General features: G+C 42.8%; 1 long non-coding RNA gene across 2 annotated transcripts; it reads left to right on the top strand.

Moving 5' to 3' along the window:
- The first annotated feature begins 1,888 nt into the window (after positions 1-1,888).
- LOC144688029 (uncharacterized) lies at positions 1,889-25,501 on the top strand. 2 transcript variants are annotated; one of them, XR_013578256.1, is made up of 4 exons: positions 1,889-1,924; positions 20,217-20,313; positions 24,048-24,196; positions 24,229-25,501. It is a non-coding gene; the product is annotated as an uncharacterized LOC144688029 (long non-coding RNA). The 2 variants fall into 2 exon arrangements; XR_013578255.1 differs by lacking the exon at positions 1,889-1,924 and adding an exon at positions 4,005-4,335.
- Positions 25,502-26,661: the final 1,160 nt, after the last annotated feature.

Below are 26,661 nucleotides of genomic sequence, written 5' to 3'. Positions count from 1 at the left end.
CATGAACAGGGAGTGGGTAACTGGATTTAAACCAGTTCATGGACACGGAGTGGGTAACTGGATTTAAACCAGTTCATGGACACGGAGTGGGTAACTGGATTTAAACCAGTTCATGGACAGAGAGTGGGTAACTGGATTTAAACTGGTTCATGGATAGAGAGTGGGTAATTGGATTTAAACTGGTTCATGGATAGAGAGTGAGTAACTGGATTTAAACTGGTTCATGGATAGAGAGTGAGTAACTGGATTTAAACTGGTTCATGGATAGAGAGTGAGTAACTGGATTTAAACCAGTTCATGGACAAGGATTGGGTAACTGGATTTAAACCTGTGCACGGACAGAGATTGAGGTAAATGGGTTTGAACCCGTGCATGGACAGGAAGGGGGAAATAATTGGATTTGAATCAGTTTATGGACAGAGTGAGTAAACTAGCCTAGACCAGTTAAGTAAAAAGTGCGATTAATCAGAAAGTAATGCTGATTGGTAATAAAAGTCACTGTAAATAAATACAAATTCTTCCAGATTCATTCAATTGTTGGAATTCAATTCTGGTTGCAAAAGATATTCTGGAAATATTTGTATCCATGATTGACCTGTTATCAGTCACAAGCTTAATTTCACTCAAATGAGTTGAAATACCATTTTAACCCTCACTCCCCTCAATTTATAATACTTACTGCAGAGTTTGCCCTTGTTCTTAGGGTGCAATTGCCAGGGCTCGAACTCCTGGTCTATACTGCCCTAAGTGTGCTTAAAAGGACATGGTACCAAGTACAAACAGACTGAATTTGGGCACCTTGAGGGTCACAGGATGAAATGCAAATCAGAATCCCTTGCCCAATCTGTCCATAACATTTTGAAATTATTTAAATGATATAAGTCTGCTTTTCTAATAGCTTTCATTATTCCTCAAGGAATGGGAATGGTACTAGCAATAATATTGCAGTAGGGAAAGTGGGATTGAAGCCCAAGATCAGCCAGGATCATATGGAATGGTGGAAGAGGCTTGGCAGGCCATAGGGTCTTCTCCTGCTGCTAGTTCTTGTGTTCTTAGTGCAGTGGCTATGCTATTGGCTAGTAATCCAGAGGCCTAAACTAATAATCCGGAGTACATGTTCTCAACTCCCACCATGACAGTCTGAGGATTTGAATTGATTTACAGATATCTGGGAATAATCAGTAAAAGTGACCATGAAAAATCTAACTGCTTCACTAATGCCATGTAGCAAAGGAAAGCGATCATTACCCCTGCCACACCCGTCCCTCCACCTCCTTGTTAATATCAGAAACAGTTTTTTTTAATGTATCAATGAGGAACTTGTCAGTTGCACATCTATTTATTAATTGTCACCTCTTGTTACAGAACAAGCTGTAGGAATGAAGTTTGATGATAACATTATTGAAATTTGTTTTTGGTAAATAAACGTAAGAATAATTTGTATCCGTTTTAATTTGATATGAGTTTGGATATGAGTGATGGTTAAATTAACAGTAAAATACTTTGCACTGTACATGTTAAACTCCTTTTACCACTTACACCGTGCTTTTCAATGGCAAACTGTATCTAGAGAAGGATTATTCTGCAACAAGTCTTTCCGTTTACATTGTGAGCAGATATATAATTAGGTGTAAAGAATGCGGGTCTGAAATTGTTTCCCTGCGTAAACGGAGGTGGAATCTAAAGCAGAGGTGGCTTTTGTGGTTCCAGGCTGAGATTGATGACGATGGGTGGGTGGTAGCAGTGTGGAAGAGGCTACACGGAGGAGGCGCGAGTAAAATCATCTGGACGATGACACCCGATCTTTATGAATTGTTAGACAAGAGGGGAAGCACCGAGAACAGAGAGGGAGAGACGCCCAGGCTAGGAAGAAAGGGAGGCGGAAGCTTACCTAGAAGAGCATGCTGAATGGATTACTGAACAGGTCAGATGTGTTTTCGCACACACACACACACACACACAGACAGACTCACATGCAGACCTATTTTATATATCCAAAGAGACACAGGCACATTGACAGAAGAGGCACACACAAAAGGGAGGCAGTGCAATTTGGAGAATTTTAGTGACATGAATTATTCACCAGAGATAAGGCGAGTTGGGGAAAACCAAAGTTAAAATGGGAACTCTGACGAAATAGGTTTAAAAGGTCGCAGACACTGGATCGCGACTGAAGGTGAGTGGGAGGTCGCGCTGAAAAGACTGATTTCAACCATGAATTCCAAAGCGGTCAGTATGGTAATTTGGAACATTTTGAAGGTGCATATAAATTGTCATTTCAAGATATATTCCACTGCCTACAGCAGTTGTTGCTGCCGAGACTCCAATATTCCCCCTTAGTGAGTGTGTATGTGCGCTGGGGCGGGTTGTTGAATTACATTGAACGGTATGGCTCTGCAACCGGGTGAGAGTGAACTAACAGAGAGACGGTGAACACCAAGACTGAGAGAGAAAGAGGGGTAGCGGAGTGAGAAAACGAAAGCGATACACAGAGGAAGGCACAGCGAGAGAGAAAAAAAAGAGCTACAAGAGGCTCAGAGAGGCCAGATTGAGAGACAGACGGGAGATTGGGAATAAAATGAAAGTCGGCAAAGTGTGCCAAAATGCAGATGCGTGCGATTAGGTATTGGACTAAACGAAATGCCTGCGGTCAAAAGGTGAGGGTGAGTAAGGCCACGGAGAGCAGTGATGTGTGTGTAACTGGGGGTGGTGTCAGGGTCCGGTCCGCTCAGCAGCATCCACGCACTTAAAAAACACCAATTCACTTTCACTGAAACGGGATGCAAATGCAGCTTTGTGTGTAGGCCAGGTAATCCCATCCCCCCCCAGCTATCTGGGAGCAGCGGGGCCGGCCCGGGCGGATCCTCAGGCTTCAGCTGTCCTCCTGTGTGCGCCGGGAGAGCGGTGCCTTCAGTCCCCATCTGAGAGAGGGAAGAGAAGGAGGGAGGGAGTTGGTGGGGGGTTGCTCCTGCATTTGGTTTGGGCGGGAGTCAGTGCGCCTGGGTCGGCAGCGAGCGAGCTGTCGAGTGACAGGGCGAGGGAGGGAAGGCGGAGACAGGAGGAAGGGAAAGAAGCCAGGCTGGCCTGGGAGAGAGTTTCCACCGCAGACAGTGATCCACAGGGGCCTTACGGCATGGAACAGGTAGGTGTGTCGGGGGGGTGGGGGGGGGAACTGAACCTCTCAGCAACGCTGTGACAGCATATCTCCCTCCAGCCAGTGAAAACACACCAGAGTCTCTCCCTCAACAGGCAACTCTCATTAACATACTGTTTTGTGAACAGATTCCTCCTGTCCTTCCTAATTTTACAAAAAGGTATTTCTAGAATGAACCATCTCAGCCTCTTCCCCCACCCCCAATAACTCCTCCTCCCCACACACCCCCCCCCCTCCCCGTCCATATCTGATGGTAGATCCGGGCTAATTGCTAGGAATGGTATGTGCCTGTGCTTCTTAAGGTGTGTTTGGTTCATCTGATCCACCTTAAAACTCACCTGGAGAGACTGTAGAGTCAGTGACATTGGAGAGAGAGAGAGAGGGAGAGGGTGGGATAAGATTACCCAGTGACTAGAGAGGTAAGATGCTTACTGTCTAACATCTTTACATGGCAAATCCTACCTTGGACAGTGTCTGGTTCAGCTGGTTAGAGAGAGAGAGAGAGAGAATGAGAAGATAGCGAGAGAGAAAGAGGGGTAAAGGGAGAGAGGGATAGAAAGAGAGAGGAGGGAGTGAGAGAGAGAGAGAGGCCAGGAAAGAGTCCGGCAGCGGCGGGATGATCAGAAAGAGGACATATGAGGACAGTGCACCCGTTTCTGTTTCCATTTTGTACAGGTATAACAGTTGGGCAGAGAGGTGAGCCAGTATCACGGAAGTCGCGTAGCAGAGGCAGCTCTCGGCTTATTCCTTTGTGTTGCCCTCAAGCAGGTATAGCCTCAAAACTGAGAGCGGAGGGTGGGGTGGATATGAAGCTGGAAGACGGTGGGAGGGGGTCGAGCTACAAGAGACTGTTGCAGGGAGTCGAGAGGGGAGGGGTGGTTTCGGGGTCCCCAGCCGCAATGGAAATTTAAAAAAAAATAAATGTATGGAGGGGCTCCGGGAATCTTTAGTTGTTAAGCGGGTTCCTGAGTGGCATCTGGGATCAGCAGCAGCTACAAGAGAGAGAGAGAGTCCGCTCAGTCTCGCCAGCTCAGTCAGTCCCTGTGTCCCGCAGTGTGAAAACGTCCCCTTCTCTTTTATTTTGAAGCAAAAGAAATAAACTCCCATTGAGACACGATCGGCTCCCAGCCCAGAATAAAAGGCTCGCTGGAAAATGGCGAAGCTTCCGCGGCGCATTCCAGGTAAGTCCACCTAACAAGGAGATAGTCTTTTATTGTGCTTTGCCGGCATTCTTTTTTTTTTAGGGGGAATTACAGATTGTTTTTTTTTGGCTTGTTTTTGGAAACCATATTTTCAATACTCCAGTCGTGGGTTAGAGGGTAAGGCTGTAAGGCGAAAGCCCGCCCGTTTGCATTCGGAGAGGGATTTGGCTCGTTTGCGTTAAACTGGATTTGGGAATATCTCCCAAACCCGGCTGTGAATCCCAGTCCGCAGACTATCTTCCAGAGCCACAGACTGAACGAATAGCACAATAACCCGCCGAGCCCCTGATATTTTGGCAGAATAATCCAAGCGGCTGCAGGAATTCCCGTCCAAATGTCCTGATTTTAAGAAATTCGCACGGTATACATGGCCTGCAGAGGATTTCACTCACATGTACAGCGCTCACAGTTACTACGAAGTAATTTGAAATTGATTTTAGGCGGCAAAATTTGAAGCCAATGACTTTCATTTTAATTCGCTGAAGAACATCTCCCCGTTTATATTGGCCAGTTGTCGCCGGTATGAACGCTGCACAGAAATTCGATTCACAAGCTTTTCATTTCGTTAATAATTCTCAAATCCTGCCGATACCCACCACCCCCCGCACCCCCGCCCGCAAACCCTCCGTGCTCAGTTTCATGTCATTTGCATAAATGTATCGTCTGCATTAAAATGTAAAACAGAAACGAGTCTGTTTGAAAGTATAGCTACAGTTCGAAGGAGCCGGTAGTGAGAGCAGCAATGGGCTGGGGTTCACAGTCCCAAGGTTAAACGCGCCCCCCACCCTTTTCTTCTTTATTTTCCCGGGATAGGGAGTAGTTTCAAATGAAGAAATTAAAGTAGAAGGTTGTACCTATTATCAAATGTTGCAACTGAATGTAAAATAGATATATACAACACATTGATAATTCCCAATGTAAAATAGATATTTACAACACATTGATAATTCCCAGTGTAAAATAGATATATACAACACATTGATAATTCCCAATGTAAAATAGATATATACAACACATTGATAATTCCCAATGTAAAATAGATATATACAACACATTGATAATTCCCAATGTAAAATAGATATATACAACACATTGATAATTTCCAATGTAAAATAGATATATACAACACATTGATAATTCCCAATATAAAATAGATATATACAATACATTGATAATTCCCAATGTAAAATAGATATATACAATACATTGATAATTCCCAATGTAAAATAGATATATACAATACATTGATAATTCCCAATGTAAAATAGATATATACAATACATTGATAATTCCCAATGTAAAATAGATATATACAACACATTGATAATTCCCAATGTAAAATAGATATATACAACACATTGATAATTCCCAATGTAAAATAGATATATACAACACATTGATAATTCCCAATGTAAAATAGATATATGCAACACATTGATACTTCCAAATCGTTGCCTAACAAAAAGTTGAATCATCCAAGATGTTAAAATTCAGCTAGAGATCTAAAATAGGAATTTAGCGAGAAGAAAATCAATTATTAGATCATTTGAATTAAACTATTTTAAGTGAGAGGAGACTGCATGAGTAGATCTTGTTAATCCACCAGTTATTCACTCTAGTTTTGATTCGTGTTTTTAATATATCATATCCTGCATGCACGGTGACACTCTAACGGTTTATTAATTGATGTGGATCTTGAGGAATCGCTTCGCAATTGTTCAGTTTTTAATGTGCATGTCCACAAAGACCTCCCTTCGAGATATTCGTATATTGACGTCTTTTGTTGTTGTTTGTATATATATAAAAATAAGGTTATTCAAACAAAGAACCAGAAACCAGGAAACAAAGAGATGCTTTGTGCAGCTGGGCTGATGTACTTTCATTATATCAAAAACGATCCTTCTGTGTGAATATTGAAAACACAACGATTATTAAAGGTTGGGTAAGGGTATAACAGTCTGCGATAACAATTTACAACGATTTCACGCCTATAGATTTATCCAAAGCCTTTGGGTGTTGGTTAATGTGAACGCGTGCAAACTGAAGTGAGGTTGCATCATCACTTTCCTGTGTCTGAGATAATGTATCTCCTCCCCCTCACTACCCCACACTCCCCCCCCCCCCCCCCCCCCCCCCCCCCAAATTCTGCGGTTCCTTCGATGTTTGTAGTTAGGGTACTTTATCATAAATAAAAGCACGATATCCCGCAAAAATATCATAAACTTCAACGTGTTTATCTGGAAATTTGTTTTGAGAGTCCAAATACATCCACACAAATGTATATGTAGTGACTTAGGACAATATATCAGACATAGTACAAAATGTATATAAAGTTGGCAGGCCAAGCATACGGAGCACTGCAAAGATGTGTCAAAGAATATACATTTAGTTTTGGAAATACACCATGTTTAATATTCTAAACGAGCTTTCGTCAATCTCCTCTTGTGATTGAGACATTTTGGAATTCAATTCTTCTCTCTCAGCTACTACCCACACCCTATGAAGGCGGCCATCTCCTCGTTAACTTAGAACCTTAATATTCCTTATTTTCACATGATAACCTGTAATAAGTCTGGTATCGATCAGTTTCAGTCAGAGCGAATGACGTTTGAAATATTGTGCTTTTGTGGGTTGTTTTGCGTCGCTTTAAAATCTCCATTTTATGGTCAATTTAGCATTATGAACAGTATTTTAAAGTAATTCGTTGTGTGTGAATCGTTTTCAGCCGTTTAATGCAATTTTAATCTTTCTATATACTAATCTGTATCTAGTAATAGAATTAGAACTCACACTGGCGTAAATTAAAGTAAAATTAAAATTTATTTAAAATACCAGAATAACGATTACATTAAGGAGAGTGTCTGTGGTAGTTAAGAGACTGAGGAATTAAATTCATCTTATCTCTATCTTAATGTCTTTGTCCTTCTCAACTGTGTCACTGCCTGCTTCTGAACCTGTCAATCCTTCCTCCCTCACTGTCTCTCCGTTTGTTTCTGTCTCATTCTCCCCCTTCTCTCTTCACTCTATCCCCAATGTCTCCCACTCTCTGTCGTGTATCTGACTATCCCCGGCTTTTCCAGTCGGGCTCTGTATCTTTTTTGTGCTCCTGTGCGACACGGACAGTGTCAGCTTTTCTACTCCGCACCTGTTTTTCTTCATGAAGGATTTATCCCTGAAATCCGCTCGGCATTATTTTATTTTGGTCTTTTTAATACTTTAACGTCATTGCTTCATCGCAACCTGTTTCCGGGAGAGCTAAAAACCCTTCTATATAGTCACAGTGGGAACAATTTAAAAGCAAAAACTCATATGTTCCAAATTACAAATATATTCCCCAGATCTTTTCTATAGGTAGCATTTACACCAATAGCACATAGACAATAAAGCAATGTAAAAGGAGTAGCAAGTTATTGGTCAAATAACATTTTCTTTTAATAAGATTCAGGCTGCCAATATGATGCATTCAGAAAGTAGAGCGGATTTATCGAACGTACAAAATATAGGCAGAAAGGAATTCATTCGAAATGTGGATGATTACTTAGGTTGGTGGCGAAGACCCGATATGCTGAGTGACTTGTGTACTTTTTAATAGAGCTTTTTCTATATTGGTTGGAACCTGTGTGTGTGTTGGACCAGCCGCGTTAAAGCGAAAGGTTCAAAATTTGATTCATTAAAACAAAACACGCAATAGAACGGAAATTAAAGGCGGATAATTTCAGTTTAATAGGCAGGGAGGGGGAGGGGGCAATGAACTCCAGCTTGCTCTCAGTCACTTCAGGGACATGGACTGTAACTGGAGAAGGAGACTGTCATCCGATCTAAAGCCGGCAATGTCCTTCTCTGTCAGCACATCTTTCTGTTCTCCAACTCCCTCCCTCACTCTTTTGCCCCCACCCCTCTAAACCACACCCCCCCCCCTCCTCTTCTGCATCAAGTCTCTCCCAGAATAGCTGTGTGTGCAGAGAAGCCTGGTGTGGTAATCAGATCGAGATGAGATTAAGAGCACGCACTCTGCAGCATTGAAGAGGTTTTGAAAGGCGGATTGACCAGACCCGTTAACCCTTTCCACACCTCACTCCCATCCACACACCACCCCCCCAACCCCTCTCATCCACTGAATGTCAAAGGAAAATATAGCGGATGCTGAAATTACAACAAGAACATATTGGGAATACTCAGGATGTTAGGAAGCATCTGCGCAGAGAGCAAGCGAAAGTTACAAGAGAAATAGTTCAGCTCCTGACATGATGAATGTATGGAGATTATTTTTCGTTTCTATTTCCAAAACAAAATGCCGATCTGATAAAATTCAGGCTACAGCCTGAACGGACATCGGAGTGGGGGTGGGGGGTCGGGGGGGGTTGTAAAACAACACAGGGGTTAGAGTTTCACTGTGATTAACATATCAGTGCAATCCTGGCGGAATCCGCTCAACCAGCGCCTAAAATCGGGGAATTTTGACCGTAAATCACTCCGCCCGAAGCCACTGATATTCGCTTTTCCCCCATCTTTTCCACTGACTTAGCAGTTAAGTGACCGCAGCTATTAGTCCATCTCCTGCTCCCAATAAGATACATAACCTGATACTGACTCTTCAAAGTTCTCTCTTTACCTTTTTTAAAAAAATGTCAATTTTCCTCAGTACAAAGGTTCTGGATGATTGAACGAAGGAAGCGGGATACCTCCCGATTGTAGGTTCAATCCTGTTCATAAAATACAATTGGAAAATTGGAAATTGCGCTAACATTGGTGCAAAAACACAGCATCTGTAAGAGGGATGTAAAAGACAGTTCACTGCTCTGCTGCGAATTCCCCAATTCCCTCCCTGTGTTTTGGGGTTAATTTTATACAATACTACATTTAAAAACAACTTTATTAGAGGAGGGAGCCCCTAAAAAACAAACAATACTTTGGTTCCTTTTTTTGTCAACCTACCGTGAAAATTGAATAAAATAGCAATACACAGCAGCTCAGGCTGTTTATGTAAGAGCGGCTTAGGTGCAGGTGGAGCATCGAATGCAGAGTATTGTCATCCCAATTCTACAATTCCATCTCGAAGCCGCGGGGGGAGGGGGCTGTGTGTGTGGGGGGTGGGAGAGAGGGCTGTGTGTGTGTGGGGTGGGAGAGAGGGCTGTGTGTGTGTGAGGGGTGGGAGAGAGGGCTGTGTGTGTGAGGGGTGGGAGAGAGGGCTGTGTGTGTGAGGGGTGGGAGAGAGGGCTGTGTGTGTGAGGGGTGGGAGAGAGGGCTGTGTGTGTGAGGGGTGGGAGAGAGGGCTGTGTGTGTGAGGGGTGGGAGAGAGGGCTGTGTGTGTGTGGGGGGGGGAGAGGTCTGTGTGTGTGTGTGGGGGGGGAGGGCTGTGTGTGTGTGGAGGGGGGGTAAGAGGGCTGTGTGTGTGTGGGGTGGGGGGGAGGGTTGTGTGTGTGTGGGGGGGAGAGGTCTGTGTGTGTGTGTGTGGGGGGGGAGGGCTGTGTGTGTGTGGGGTGGGGGAGAGGGCTGTGTGTGTGTGAGGGGTGGGAGAGAGGGCTGTGTGTGTGTGGGGGGGAGAGGTCTGTGTGTGTGTGTGGGGGGGGAGGGCTGTGTGTGTGTGGGGTGGGGGAGAGGGCTGTGTGTGTGTGTGGGGTGGGGGAGAGGGTTGTGTGTGTGTGGGGTGGGGGAGAGGGCTGTGTGTGGGGTGGGGAGAGGGCTGTCTGTGTGGGGGTGGGGTGTGGGGGGGAGAGGGCTGTCTGTGTGGGGGTGGGGTGGGGGGGAGAGGGCTGTGTGTGTGTGGGGGGGAGAGGGCTGTCTGTTGGGGGGTGGGGAGAGGGCTGTGTGTGTGTGTGAGGGGTGGGAGAGAGGGCTGTGTGTGTGTGGGGTGGGTGAGAGGGCTGTGTGTGTGGGGGGGGGAGAGGGCTGTCTGTTGGAGGGTGGGGAGAGGGCTGTGTGTGTGTGAGGGGTGGGAGAGAGGGCTGTGTATGTGTGAGGGGTGGGAGAAAGGACTGTCTGTTGAGGGGGGGTGGGGGAAGAGGGCTGTGGTGGGACATGACTGCAGTCTCCACACGCTGCCTCACTCACCGTGCGTGGTGTATATTAAACATTCGTAGCCGCTTTTTAAAAGATTTACTTCACTTTCAGCAAAATTTGTCTTCGCTCAAACTTTTAGCACAAAAACATATGGTTTAAACAGTGCTTACGTAAAGGCTTTCCAAATATCAATTAGAAATTCATTGGAAACATTTATGGCTCCATTTTATTTCGTTGCATTCCCCCCGCTACCCCGGCTCTAGAAAGATGGAGGGGTCTGAGTTTTTTGTGCAGCTTTTCAGTCGAGTTCGTACCTGCGGTGGCTGCCTGAACTGTTCAGTCATAAGTGACAAGTGCAACATTAGGTGAGATCAGCAATGGGGCTGTGAAGAACGGGTTATCAGTCCTCTGGGGAGGGACGCCTATCTCCAACACTTTCCGTTTTTTATTTCGCTTTTCCATCATTATCTACCTTTCTTTCCCCCAGCCCACCCCACAACAATGCTTTAAAATACTGTCACTGCAGGAGTTAGGGGCGGAGAGTATCCCAATCATTTTGTTACGAATTTTTAAAAAAAAAACGTTTGAGAGCAAAACAAAACGAATTTGAGAAATTCTGAAATGTATTTTGCTTTGTGATCAATATCATCCTCTTAAAATGTACAACATAAGGTTCCTTCCTTTTGTCCTGGTCTTTAATTCCAATCTATAAAACCCCAGTAATCCGGTGATGCAGTTTATAGATAATTAAACAGCACAGCAGTAATAGCCCTTGCCTGCAATAATAAACTGGCAACGATATAAAACGCCTGTTATAATGATATGACTCATGTATTTGGCTGTATGCGGTGCATCCTTTGCTGAAGCTAGGATTCTCTCTCACCCCCCAAAAAAAACTGTTGAAACTGCGTGGGGGGAACAAAATGTTCAAAACTGAGATTGGCAGGTTTTTGATAGGCAATGGTATTAAGGGATAGGGAACCAAGGCAGGTAGATTGAATGACAGAATAGGCTGGAAGGGCTGAATGGCTTTCCTATGTTCCTGCGGCATATTCAATATGCGTAGGTTTGTCATCGCAGCGAATGTCACACAATGTTACTGGGCAAGGAGGAGAAATTGAATGATCTATTTTACATTAACCTGAAACCGCTCGTTGAGAATAGAGAAACACTTGTTCGGCAGATGCTTTATCCTCTCTCCCGGCAAGGTCCCAAAACGCCTCACGCACAATGAATTACTCCGAACTAGGAGAGGTTGTCATTTAAAGGGAGCTACAGGTTTTCAATCCTCTGTACAGTCAAAGAACTGCTATTTATATTTGCATAAAAACGAAGAAGAATGGGGGAGAAATTGACAATCCAGATGTGGTCTGGATTTGTACAGCCCAATATTGGAATCATCAAATGATTTTCCCCAAATACTTCGCATATAGCGAGAAAAATGGGCCCGCTTTGCCAGCCCTAAAAACATTCCCCCCACCCACACACAGACACACACACACACAACAACCAGTGAGATTAGTTAATACACATATACTAGTGCAGTCAAGGCGCCGGTACATTTGGGGAGTGGAACCAGTGAATCCAGGAAGCACCAGTCCAAAGACATGTTCAGCATGTTATTGATTGAACCCGATTCTATGGCCCCTTAATGCCCGAACCTCGTCAATTCTGTCTTGTCGCCTGAAATAGATCAAGGGATTTAAAAATCGCACAGTGATCTGCCACTCACTGTAGCTGCCTACACAGCCAATATCTACCTCGAAGCTTTCGCCCAAATATCTCTGGCCGCCCTTCACTACGTAAACCCTTTTGCGACGATTCCCAGAGACTCGATCAAGGGCTATATAATGCCAGGATTACTTGTTTAGTGTCCAGTTTGTTTATCATGTAAATATATCCCCCGGATCATCATTAATTTGCCCTCCGATTTTGATACTGGTTCGTTTTGGATTCAGTCGAAATTTTTCTTTCCAGAAATTCAAACCGATTGTGTAGATGTTGTATTGAATTTTCTTTTTACAGTTGTCTTACAAACGCAATTTAATATTAGCTCATTGTTAAAGGTATATATGAAACGAAATTTCACCCTACAAATAGTGACCCCTGATAATGGAGTTGAAAAATAAACGGGGGGGGTGGGGGGAAACGGTAAATAGATGGACAACTGCTGTACACGTCGTACCCATTCTTCTTCACAACTCCTTGGTTCATTTAAATATCCAACAGCGAGTCAACTGAGTCGCTCTATCTCTGTTCGTCTGTCTTTCTCACTACCGCATCCCTCGTCCCCTCCACCTCTGTATCGCTGGTGTCCCTCACTTGCACTCTCGGTTTCTCTTTTTCTCTCCTTTCGCGTATTTAATGACCCCTTCTCTGTGTATCTTATTGTCTTCTGTTAGTATCCCTTTCTACATCGCTATATTCTCTCGTCCCCCGCCCCACCCACCCCCCCATCCCCTATCTCCCTGCGTATTTTTCTCTCTATTCTCTTTTGTTTATTTCTCCCTGTGTCTCTTTCTCCCCCTTGCTCTGACCCTAGTTTAAGGAGATCGATTACACCAGGAAATGGGACAAATTAGTGCTGCTTAGAAAGCCGTTTGGGCGTCGGGAAAAAAAAAAAATCACTTACAGCATCATTGCAGCCTGAAATCAATCATTTCTGCACTTCAGCTTTCTGAACGGGGGAAAAAAAAATGGGGCGGGGCAGGGATAATGCACAGAATGTCGCAATACTGCGGCATATTCTGGTCAATATGTCAGTCCAGATGTTGGAACTATTTCAAGAAAGTACAGTAGAGAGAGCGAGAGATTACAAAACCTGTCCTAGACCCAAAAAAGGATATACGCTGAACTTAGTGAATAAAGATGACTAAGTTAGAAATATAGATTTTAACCATCTCGCCACATAGATTGTAACGATATCTTACCCTGTCCAGATAGGTTACCGATAGAGCTACGGGTGAATATACCTAGATTGAGAGAGCTTCACCAAGACAAGTTGCAGGGAGAGCAGTGAACATATGTATTAGATATGCAGATTTGGCAGCCAAATTGTAGGTAGATGGGGAAAAAAAACCAATGATAAACTGAAAGATAGAAAGTGTGAATGAATAGATAGATATGATGACAGGTGCATTTGTAGGTCGGGAGGCGCAGATGGATCTCAGCTTCGCATTCGAGCTGAAGGGGAATGTTTTCATATTTTCCGTTCTGCCTAAACTGTGCTAAAAGCCCCCGGGTTCAGTCAGGGCACACACCAGCCCGAGTCATCAAAACCCAACAACTGACCGCTCCGAATGGACAAAGGAGAAGTTGGGCTTTGGGTGGTGGGGAGAGGCTCATCGGCAAAATGACCATTTGATCTCGTTAGGCAACAAAGTCTGGATGAGAACCGGCTCCCACTTCGTTCGGAAATATATCCCAGACCAAAATATAGACCAGGTCTTAGAAACGGAATTCAACTTGGAACGGTGTTAGCGATCGTTTCATTATTCCAGGAGTTTCATTTATCCCAGTGGCATGTTTTAGAATTCCTGGAGATTTAGTGGTCCAAAGGTGCGATTCATTATTCTGGGAGTTACCTTAGATCGCACGCAGACTGGGGAAAGGGGTGGAATGGGTATTAATTTACTCGCCGTTCCCCACTCTACACGGAGTGGTTCCAAACATTAACGTGGGATAAGAGCCCGAGACTGTTCTGGGTGAAATTGACCGGGTTCCCAATTTCGTTAATTTCACGAACGTGGCTTTCAGGCTGAAATGAAAATAAATGCAATCAACCGAACGGCCCCGGGAAGGTATCGCTTCCTCGATGGACTGTGGATAGAATTAGACCGCCGCAGTCAGGGTAACCGATTAAAGACACAGATGAAAATTGCAAACAAAAAAAAAGGACAAGATGTTTAAAGAACCTTTTACTGTTTGGAAAAAAAATCATTAACTTATTACTGTTGATGTCTTGACAGTATTTCCATAAACACTTGATCAGAACCCAATGTCACAATGAGTGGGAAACAGGTGGGGGTGAGCGACACGGCGCCCGAATCCGAGAGGATTTAAACAGAAAAAAAAAGATTTAAAATCTGAGGTTATGCTGATCCGGAGGCATCGGATTACTCAGTTTTGGGTGAGAGGTTTAACCTTTCCAATTGCAACTAAAACCAGGCAAACAAGAAACGAATACAGAAACATCGAGAGAAAGCGAGATGGAGCTTTCTAGCTTTTCAAATCGTTTCATTCGAGTGATTTCATTAAACACTTGGACCTGCAGGATGCATGCTTTTTAATTTCAGTGTTGGCAGTCAGATCCCTGATCTGCAAACGGTCTGGACAGGATTTCTATATCTAGTTTATCTGTTCCCCTCCTCTGACCGGCTCCGGGTGTCGACTTCCTCGTGTGAAATGGGTTCTCGGTTTTACACCGTTATTTCTCTACCCTCTTCTCTCTCGTTCATTAATAGCGATTTCGAGATTTAATCTCTTTTAAAAAAAAAAATCCCCCTATTGAATCTAATCAAAAAATCTGTTTCTATCCACGCGTTCACTCGAATGAATTTATCGTATAACTTCTAAACAAAATTGTGGTTTTTACATTATTTAAATACAAGGAAGCATTGGTAAAGTCTACAATTAATGGGGCAGAACGTTTATATTCCCCGTACTTAAATATGCAACATTTTCAAACTCCGAACTAACCCGCTGAATCGCTTTTTATCAAATGTCCCAGATCATTCCCCTCCACTTTGCAATGGACAAGCCAGCATTTTCGCAGGATAATTCATTTGTTCCTGATTGCGTCAAACCGCAAATATTAAACCCTGAACATTGCTGCTTATCAGGTCATTAAATCAAACAGCAATCAGCAAAATCAAAAAAAAAGGATAGCAGACTAACTTTCGTTCAACCAAGTCTCTTCCCCCCATCCCCCCCCACCACACCAAGTGGGGTAGGCACATTTCATTGAGTTAAGTCAATGCAAGCCAGCCAGGCAGCTCCGGTGCAATGCAGTCAGTCCCCACCCCCTGACCAGTGCTGCATTGGCTTGGCTCTGATCAAATGCCTTCCACTGACTTTCAGAAACCACTTGAGACTACTTCCCCATCTTCACAAACCATCACAGATTCTTCAATCAGTTGCTGCTAATCACCGGCTAAAAGTGGACAGTTCAGCAATGATTCGCAATGCAGCAAAGTGCCAACAATGTCCGCCCTCCCAGTATTGGTCGCTGTCAGACAGCAGTGGGTCAACTAACCCGGGATTGCATTTTCTGTCATTGACTTGAAGCTCTCTTTAGACTGAATCTTCCGTCATTGACTTGCTTTCACACTGAATTTCCTGCCTTTGATTTAGTCCCTCAGACTCAGTCTCCTGCCTTTGATTTAGTCCCTCAGACTCAATCTCCTGCCTTTGATTTAGTCCCTCAGACTCAATCTCCTGCCTTTGATTTAGTCCCTCAGACTCAGTCTCCTGCCTTTGATTTAGTCCCTCAGACTCAATCTCCTGCCTTTGATTTAGTCCCTCAGACTCAATCTCCTGCCTTTGATTTAGTCCCTTAAACTCAATCTCCTGCCTTTGATTTAGTCCCTCAGACTCAATCTCCTGTTTTTGATTTAGTCTCGCAGACTCAATCTCCTGTTTTACTTTCCAAGACCTCAGACCCCCATCATTGTCTTTGACCTACCTGACAGCATTTTTGCCTAGATCCATGTTGCTCACTGCCTGCCTCACTTTATTGCAATGGCACGTTTTATGTGCCTTGATTCAACCCTTCGTGACCGCTTGGGTAATGCACACTCATTCCCGGTGCCCAGAGCTGCAATCCATTCAGCAACGTAATTCAATTTTAGACTGGGAGACCCTGAGTGTTTGGTTTTCTCAGCCACCTCACGTGTAGTTTTGCGTTTATTGTTTAGCAACCATATTTGTAGATCATCTCAATACAATTCTTAAAAAATAATTTTTTTAACATTAGTTCACTCAAGTCCATAGATATCACTCAATTTTCTCTCCCTAACCACAGAGTCTCTGTAGCTAATGTTTCAAAAGCTATTTTTAAGAATTTAAGTATGGTGTTTTGGAGATTTGCATAACAATTTAAGATCACCCCTTAACCTTTGGGAACTGGACTATAATAATTCAGATTTGCATATATCATTGCATTATATCCAATCTTGGCAGAGGTTCTAACGAGAGAAAAAACCGTCAGTGTTTACTGCAGAGTTGCTATATCCAGCACCTCGCAAAGAGATGAGGATAATTTTTTTCTCTCTCTGAGGGTGGTGAGTCTTTGGAACTCTCTCCCTCAAAAGGCGATGGAAGCAGAACCCTTAAATATTTTTAAGACAGAGCTGGATAGATTCTTAGTAAACATGGGAGTGAAAGGTTAATGGGGGTAGGCGGGAATGTGGAGTTGGGGTTGGAATCAGGTTGGCCATGAACTTATTGAATGGTGGAGCAGGCTCGAGGGGCTGAGTGGCCTACTCCTAATTTGTATATAGCACTTGTCCAGACCTGCTAACAATTCAAATGCTCTTGAGAAGTTAGCCGTGTGGCCCGTCATTGCACTTCTAGGGGTAAGGTTAGATTTCACACATTGCTTGTGTCTCATATGAGGAGCTGGATTCTCACTTGGTGTTCAGGCAAGTGTGACATCCTCTTCTGCCAATTCACCTTTCCTGCTGGAACACTGACTGCTGTCCAGTGCCCCTGCTACCTGTGCCCCATTGTCTGGTTCAGTAATTCATTGTCCTGCTGGTGTTCCTCCAGTGTCTGTGGGCACCATTTCAGTTTGGTCGATTCCAATGGATATTTGTAAGGCTTCCTCTGCTCTCTGCAGCTAAGCCAACTTTAGCTCTTTATCTACCTTCACAACTCTCATTTTCGGATTCAGCCTTTACATCTTCTGCTCGGATTCGGTTGAACCTGAACTTTAAAATATTCTGATCTGAGTGCCAAATTATCACATATTTCTGCCACCCTTTTGTTGGGGCTTGTAAAGGACATTTTTTTCTTACAGCATTCCCACAGTATCTTGCTTCCCCAAGGGAACTGTACCTTTTTAGTTTTACCCTTGCAGAGATCGCCTGGCTTGGTGCTAAAGCGAAGGTTGTTGTAGCAATCGATACAGCTTAAAATAGCACCCAGAATCACCTTATACTAGAATCGTCAAATATTTTAGGAATTTACTCAAGGGATGTATTACCCTTTTTGAATTTTCTAACAAAGAAACAAAGATAGTTTTGCTGCACCAGATTTCATGGTAAACTTTGTATCTCCCACTTCAATTCAATTTCTCATAGAGTAACTCTTCCTTTAAATTCCATGGTGACCTCAACTTCCCAGTTGTTTTATTGTTTGATGCCAGAACTTCCGTAGAAATTAAACTAAACTACTTGCCAAAGACACAAAGGATTCTATTATACTTTCAAAAGGGAATTCGATATATCATTGAAAAGGAGAAAATGTACTGGGCTGCCGGGAAGAGCAGGGAAGTGGGACTAAGTGGACGACTCTTTCAAAAAGCTGGTACAGACAAGATGGGCTGAAAGGCCTCCTTCTGTGGTCTATGATCCTGGGTCTTACAACCCACATTTGACAACATATGTGATTTACAGAAGTATTCTGCACACATGCAGGGTTCTACAGTGATAGTCAGAGACCAAAGAGTAGGAACATCTGTTTGTTGGCACAACTTCCCCAAAATGTTTACATGTCCACAGCCAAATGAACGCCAATTCTCAGGTTCTGACTTCAAAGCAATCTATAACCTAGCACTTCAGATCAGTGACATGATTTAATCATGAGATTAAATAACTGATTTTCCAGCCAAGTGGATGCCATAGGACATCTTCTGTGAGAAAGAGACATGGCATGTTTTTTTAAAAAAACATTTGTTAATCAGCATACCAGCTATGGTCTTCACGTTTTAAAAAAAGCCATGTTAAGAAGGTCACATTGCTGCATACTACAGATTTTAGGAGAGTTCATAGTGTAACAGACCTCAAAATTCTTGGAACTGGAGAGCCAATGTAACAGTTAGACTACTGGGGAGCACTGGAGAAGCATTTTTCCTTTGCACTTTCTCTCTTATTCTGTGTGAGGGAACATCTAACTTTGCCTTTGAGCATCTCAGCCACACTGTGTATGAATGAATGCATGCAAATGAGTGTCAGTGAATGTGTGTTTGTGTGGTTCATTACCATTGAGCAATTTATTTTCAGGGGATGTTGGGGAAGAAACTTAATACATCATAAAGTAGGTGGTGGCAGTGGTGTCTATGAAGTACTGGTCTAGTTGGACTGAACATATTTCTCTTGCTTCTTAGTAGCAAGTGTGTTAAAGTATTTATCACTTTAAGCATCTTGAAAAGATGACACTCTAACTGGTTTATTGGAGAAGCTCACCGATGCTTATAATAAAGTGAATACTGGGAGTGCTATAAACTTGCAGTAAGCTTCTGCATTCATCTGCAGGAAGGACATCACAACTGATAATCTTTCTCATGGTGCATTGTCATCCTTCAGTGATATAGAAACAAACCTAACAGACAGGGTCCACATACACAGCCACAGTATAGGACAAATCCACCCCCCCCCCCCCCCCAATTATCTGTTGTATGCAGAACTTTTAAGGCTGCAACTAATCTGTAGTAATTTCAAGGCAGTAATTTGATCTTGAGACTTGGATCATTTTTTCATGCTTCGTTTCCATCAGTTCTCTTGCCTCCCCTCCTCCTAGGGTACAGCTCTCTGAATTCTGACACCCACTAGGATCTTGTTCTATTTCTCATGTACAAATGTTCCTAGGTTACTTGACCCTGCTGGTCACCACAGCAAAGCTCAATCTTGTCCTATCTTTTTGCCCACCCAAATAGATTGAACAAGGAACAGGAATCCTGACAGATCCCATCACGCCAACTGAGACCAAATACAGTGCTGCACGGTTGAGCCCAGGTAACGGCATTGAGTAGAGGTCATTGCCTGACACTTTATTGTCTGTATGAATCAAGTACTCATTGCCTTAACTAACTGAATCACTAGGAGAGCTCAAATGATTACCAGAAACCATCCAGCCTTTTCACTAAAGAGTTGTGGTATCATTTGACCACCTCTGTTACCTCTGGCTTGTTGTCGCTCCCAGATGCCTTATACTCAATAGACTGGATTTCAGGTATCTCCTCTTTCTTTGTATAATCACTCCCATTAATCTCCTTAAGAAAATACTGAGCAAGAAAACACCACTTGTCCTGTCAAACCTACTTGCTCCACAGGTCACATGCAATTCCCACTTTAGTGAATCCCACTCTCCTGGGTGTAAGCCCTGCATAACTGTTGCCTGATCCATAAAGGTTATCAAGCAGAACATCAGAATGTCCATCCATCTACCTTCAAGAATTCCTCAATTTAACCTTGGTCATTTTCTTGCTGCAGGCCGCAGTCTCTCCCCAACACCCCCACCCACCAAGGACCTATCCCCCCGCCCAACCAATCCTCCCAACATTCCTGTTCTTAACCAGATATCTAATCAGCTGACATTTCTCTGGTAATGCAGAACCAGCCCTCAAAGCATTTGATCGTCATCTATACATACCACTCCAGGTTTTACAACCATCCTAATCATGTTGGTACATTTTTTTGAAGCATATAACTTGTTATTGTTGTACATGCACACTTTTATTTTTTGAGTAGAGTTGAATATTATTCCAACCATAGGTCTTGAGGTTTGATAATGTTGTATTTTGTCCTTCAATCCTGTACTTATAGTCTGAGAGAAATGGTCTACATTCTCTGTATTTTGCATATATTACCTATGGATTACAACCATCTCTCTTTCTCTCTCCCCCTCTCTCGATTTTCCAGTAGAATCAAGTTCAGCTCTGAGATTCTCTCCTCGTAAGAAGAGGCCAGAGTCCTGGAATCATGATTCCCAGTCCACTACTTCAACATCCCTTTGAAGGTAGGAGGTGCAGCTTTCCATAATATTCCCACATGCAAACCTCGCATTGAACTGTCCAGGGTTCGAAAAATGTGCTTCAGCAGCTAATGCTGTACTCCTATGATGCATCACCCAATGTTTGATTGTCTCTGTTGATGGCAGATTCACATTGATTCGAAACCTTTCATAAACGGTCAATCATCACAGGCTGCTCTAAATTACCATTAATCATGTCACTTGACATCACCTGATGACTTTTTTTGGTGTCATTGGCTGTTTCTTGCCAATGGGCATTCTTCATCAGCCACATTGACTGGTGTTTCTTGTACAAATGTACAGAATCTTGCACTTATCTGGCCTTTAAAGCCTTCAGCCATTCCTTATCTATTTCACTTAATTGTTCCAGATCACTTTGAATGATGTAATGTACCAATAATGTTGTCACCTAGCCACATAGCTTGGTGTCATCAGCACGTTACATACTACAGGAAGCACCCTGCTCCGTATCATATGTGAATAGTTTAAAGAGCAGAGGAACCAGGTAGTCATGCCCTGGATCAGTTGCCAACCTTGTATCAACTTATCGACTACAATGGAAAAAGCAGGTCTGAAGCTTACTCTCAGTTTTACTGAATTGCTTGGGGTGACTCTGACTCCTGTTCTGTGTATGGCACTGGTAGAATTCACTGTGACAACACACAATCAGTGAATTACCATAGGGCCATAAACAGAGCAGAGAAATAACCAATATGCCACAATGCCGACCTTGGAAAAGCACCTTCTGTAGGCATGAACACCCAAACCCTGCCTGGAGTATGATAAAATCCTGCTTCAACAACTAGACATCACCAACAATGCAATGGCTTCCTATTGGAGTGGTAGTGAGAAGGTGCATGTGTTATAGATTACCTATTGAAAAATGTTTCTGCAATTCACTGCCACGCTTTGTACTACATGCATCAAAGGGCACACTGGAATGGGTACTTCATGGAACTTTCTGTTTTAAAGGGGAAGCAACTTCATAAGAGTGCATGGCAAGGCCTTTTCATTTGCTTATGAGCACTTGACACGGTGATGCATTATTTGTGCATTAAGTTATCCTGATGAGGAAGCACATGGCTATTTTGGTTCTACCACCTCCTGGAAATAAGGAGGATCATTAAGGACCTTTGTGTGAACACTGGGTCCTTTTTAAGTGAATTGTAGGTATAAATGCAAGTAACTAAGGGCGTTCATTAACTGGAATGCTTATTATTACCCTTAGCCTTTTCTAGCAACAAGGTTTTTTCTAGCCCCTACAATCCATAGTGCCATAAGATTATACACAGTGGGTAGTTTTAGCATTTGGAGCGGGAGGGTCTTGATTCCAAACTGGCAGCAGCAGCAACCCCATTAGTAAAACAACATATAATAAAATAGGAGCAGCTTTAAAAGTTATTGTCAGCATAGATCGTTCAGATAGAGTCTAGACATCAAATCACGGATTTTCTAAGCTGTTGGGTGTTGAGCAATGTTAGAAAGTCAGATATTTGTTCACTGCCCAACTATGAATCCTGTACATCCTGATATGAACAACTGATATCCAACCAGTTATGAGTTGAAATTATTCAAATCTTTCTCCTCAGAAACTGTTAACAAAGTACTTGACCTTTGCTAATAAATATGACCCTGAACACTGAAGGCAAAAGAAAATTGAAGAAAGCCAAAATGCAAAGATTGTACCAGTTTTTAGCAGCCAAAGTGTTTATTGTTTAACAATTCCAGCCGCTCCATCCCCCCAACAGAAATAAAGATAGCACTACTCACTGCAGAATTTGCCCTCTTGACCAAAGAAGACTTTGGCTGTGGTCACACATACAGTCAAGAAGGTTTATCAACTCCCACATGATTGTTGTAGATGTAGCCAGGAACTGACAATGTCAATTGTCATAAGCAACTGTTCATGTTACAATAAAGAAAGCTAAAAAGCAAACCCCCAAGACTTGCTTGGACTGAGGCCATGATTACCAAACATCTCAAGGTGCTGGAGGAGGAAGATGTCACCTCCTCAGTCAGAAGCATCTGGTAAGTGTGAGATAGGGTTTCTGTTGGAAAACAATTATCTCCTAAATTGGACTTTGTGAGTAAACATTATTCATAACAATCCAGAAATTAATGTTGATCATAGCATTCAAAAGCTTTGTGTCGATGTGCTATCCTCTGTCCACTATTTTAAGGCAGTATTAACCCATTTACTTTACCTGGAATGTTAGCATAATATTATTTAATGTGCTTGTCTGCTGACATTAGCGCCAGTTGTTCTTTAGACTATTGTTATGGCACAGTCGATGGTAAATGCTGAGCTGATCAAATCTCAGAGGGAAACTTGAAACAACTGCTACAACTATTTTACAGTTTGTATTTATTTCGAGATGTGTGCCTTGAATTCAGTAGTAATAAGATCATCGAGTCTTATAGGTGTCTTACAAAACTAAATTAAACATTTATTAATAAAAAAAAAATTTTAAACAAGTGCATTGGTTTACAAATTACCACTATGATAGCTCCCCTAGTTAATCTAACTCCCAGTTACACCTCTGTTAAGGCAACAGTAAAACACCTAGATTTTAAAGGACCCAGGCAAAGTAACACAATGCCCTGAACAGCCAAATTCAAAATGAGTTTTCTTCACTTCAGTTCATGTAGACAACAACTTCAGCATTAGAGGCTGGAGGCTTTTCATACTTGTTAGATCTTAGAATTCCTTCCTCTTACACATAACCTCATCTCCTTTATACATATTTCTCCCTTTTTAATGTAAATTCCATTGTCCCAATATGTCTTTTCAACTCTACTTTTCTAATAATAAAAATCTTTCATAGTACCAATTTTATCAGTAAGCTTTGGGAAAAATAAACACTTTGGCTGCTTCTGGCTAAGTGTAACATTTCACCACCGCGTTTGAAATTCAAATTACTCTGGCTTATCAAAAATGCAAATTTTCCCTTTAAAACTCCAGCCATTTCCCTCTTTAACATTTCAACCTAGCTTCTCTTCTGATACATCAAAGCCTTCAGACCAGCTGTCTTTAATTCAATTAAGTCCCCCCGCAACACACACACACATACTATTCCTACCTTACAATAAATTCCAATAACATTAGAAAATTATTATATTTTCCTGACACTATCTTTCTATTTCTTTTGCCCTTTTCAATTTAGCCTCCCCTCCTCTTCTCCTTAAGGAGATCACTGTGCTGGTAAACATGTCCTACAGGCAGTCACTGGTACCTCGCCCAACTAAACATTGCTCATCCATCAGCCTTAGCAATGGATGCATCAGTGTATTAAACCATGGGGGGCATTGAATAAAGCTCAATTCTCATACATTGCACTTTTGAGCGGGAGCCACTGGGTACTTTTCAGGGTGGTTTGCTCTTCTTTAAACCAGAGGTGCTGCATCAATTATGGCACCTCTACCACTGCCTTGGCTATGCCACAGGTGCTGGTGACTGGACTTTGGACATTCATGGTCTGTATGCTCAATTAGCTACTGGGTAAACTCACTGAGCTCAAGGTGGGGGCTAATGATTTTCTTAATAGGCTTCCTAATATCAATTCATAAATTCATGAAAAAACTCTTCATTCCCATCTTGAACTTGGGCAGCATGAATTATTCAGTGCTACTATAACATCTGCAGTAGTCTGTTTGTATTTCTGGCTTATTTTTGATCCTAAGGTATTAATAAAACCATTTTTGTTTTCTTGTCTCTACAGTTGAGACAGGTACGTTCAGGCCCGTTGAATTCAACCCTGAAGCAGTTACTTTCCTAAGGACAATGATAAGATGCAGGAAAACACAGTCTTCAGGTCAGGTGGAGCTGACATCAGAACTTTGCCTCCAAGGGACCAAGCCTATAGACACTGTGCTATACATTGGGATTGTCTATACAGATAGACACTGTCAGCCAAACACAGAATACACTTTGCCATTTGCTAGATGCACTACAAGGTGTCTTTTCTCTCTCTGTGATGCACTGTACAGACTGGAAGATCTTCAGCAACAAACAAGGGACATATCAGACAAACAAGGCAGATGGTAGCTCTTCAACACCTCTATCACTGTCTGGGAGATAACTGGAATAGGATGCATGCTTGCCTCATTCAGTCATGGGCAACCTCCATGTCAGTATTCGATCTGGCCTGCTGAAATGATGGGACAACATAGAACAAGGTGAATGGACTGGATGTAGTCAGTTGGAAGAGCAAATTGGCTTCATATTCCATCTGCTCTCCATACTCATACCTTTCAACCTAGCTCCTGGAGGTTGCAATTCAGAACTCTATTGAGTCCTCTGAAAACCCATCTATGGACATTTTGGGGCTCCAATGTCTTGCTCTCACCTGGCTGAGGTGGATCCAAATCACAAGATGCCCTCAAGCAATAAGTCCTTTCAGCTTGACATAAAGGTTGTGGTGAGGCTAACTACAACAAAATGTATATAGTTTTGAAATTACAAATGAAAATTTAATTTCCCTGCAATAGTCACCCATGTCTAGAGTTGCCACAACCTTCCTCTGATCCCACACTGTCACTTTGGCAGAATCCCTGGAGAAATGGCTAAAAAAAAAATGGTCTTTTAAACCATTCCTTTGGGAATTCCACTGATCTTCCACCCAAGTTCTGCTAGGTGTCAGGTTTGGTTCAATGGTAGTCCTCTTACCTCTGAGTCAGAAGATCGAGAGTTTAAGCCTCAGTTGAGGATTTAAGTACATTGGTAGGGACAACAAGTGAAATTGTTTTTATTTTTTTGAAAAGAAATTCCTGGACTGATGGGAGGAATCCCTCCCTTTACTGCTTCCTGTAAGAACCCCATGTTAAACGAGCCTTCTTGTGGACCAATAGGTTGAAAGTGTCCCTAAGTCAACAACTGAATTGGCGATCTTGCTTCAAGAGAGCGCAAGATGAAAGGTGGGTGAGGTGGAATCTATCACTAGGCTGCTGTTCTGAGGTTGGGCTGTGGCTGAGCAAAAGGAGGTTTACTCTGGATCTAACCATGTTATAGCTGATTTGCAAGTGCTTACTATCAGGAGTGGAAGCCTGAAACAAAAAATATTTCATTTCCCAGAACTAAATGTTGTGGCGGTAAATTAGTTATTATCAGTTATTTAATAGTGCAATCTGCATTTTAAAATGCCAACCCATGATATGAATGGAATACGTGGTTGTAGGTGATCCTTTGCACAGTTGTAAATTATTTGTTGCTGCTTCCAATACCAAGCTCTTACAAACTCTTCAAAAGACTTGTAGGACATGCAATTGTTAGGAGAACATGCTATATTTGCTCACACCAATAGGCTACAGAGGCAACTCATTTTCTCCAGTAATCTTGCTAACAGACTGAAAACTGACATATTTGACCCATGGAGAGATGGGAACGCAACGACATCCTGCTTTTTTACAGCACTTTGAATGAATGTTTCACAGAGCTGAGGAGGAATATTGAGCAGTTATGGAAAAGAATTTGGGAGGCTTGAGCAAATGTATATGCAAAGAGATGGATCTTAGGAGGCATCTGAAGGTGGGGAACTCGGTAACAAGGCCTTAGGAAAAGCTGCAGAGTATGAGGTCAATACGGCTCAAGGCTCTGTCATGAAATGTGAAATGAAAAGAGGATCAGTGTATAGGAGCTCTGATTCTGAAGAGTCAGAGGGGTTGCACTGGCGTATAGAGCTGGGGGAAACTGCAGTGAGGGAGAGTAAGGCCATGGAGAGATTTGCAAAGGAAAGACAACACGCCCAACACCAACCATCTGGAATTTAGTAGGGGTGGAAGGGGCAAGGGCTGCTGGCAGTGCAGAAATGGACACTGCAACAGAAACGTTAAGATAAGATCTCATCCACCCTCTCTGGTTGAGAATGAAGAGCATTCCTGGGAAACAGCAGGAGACAAGCTTAGTGTCATCAGAAATATTCCACCAAGGAGCCTTTTAAACTATTGCTCTGGTGCCTGGACTCCAGCTGTGACATAGCATTAGTCTTGGCTCAATGTGAATGACTGAACAAACTATGTGTAGAATTTCCTCCCCTCCACCCAAATCAAAAATTGTCAAAGTTCTTACGAGGGCCAGAATTCAACAGAGGCCCTTTGGAAAAGGACTAGGGCGACCGGAGCGAAAGGCATCTCTCCTTTGCCAATTTTGGCACTAGCACATTTTTGCTTTTGTATATGACCTTTGAGCAATTATGTGTAGTGCCAATATAGGAAAAGGATGCACGGCAACCATCATTGTCCAGGAAGAGAATACAACTCCTCGCGGCAGAGTCTCAGGGAGAAAAATGCACAGTATAGGACACCACAGAAGGTAGGAAAGAAGATGAGGTGAATCAA

This window comes from Cetorhinus maximus, chromosome 12 (genome assembly GCF_964194155.1).
Source record: "Cetorhinus maximus chromosome 12, sCetMax3.hap1.1, whole genome shotgun sequence".
Taxonomy (NCBI): Eukaryota; Metazoa; Chordata; class Chondrichthyes; order Lamniformes; family Cetorhinidae; genus Cetorhinus; species Cetorhinus maximus.
The sequence above is the reverse complement of the archived record's forward strand: the minus strand, read 5'-3'. Positions and strand labels throughout refer to the sequence as shown.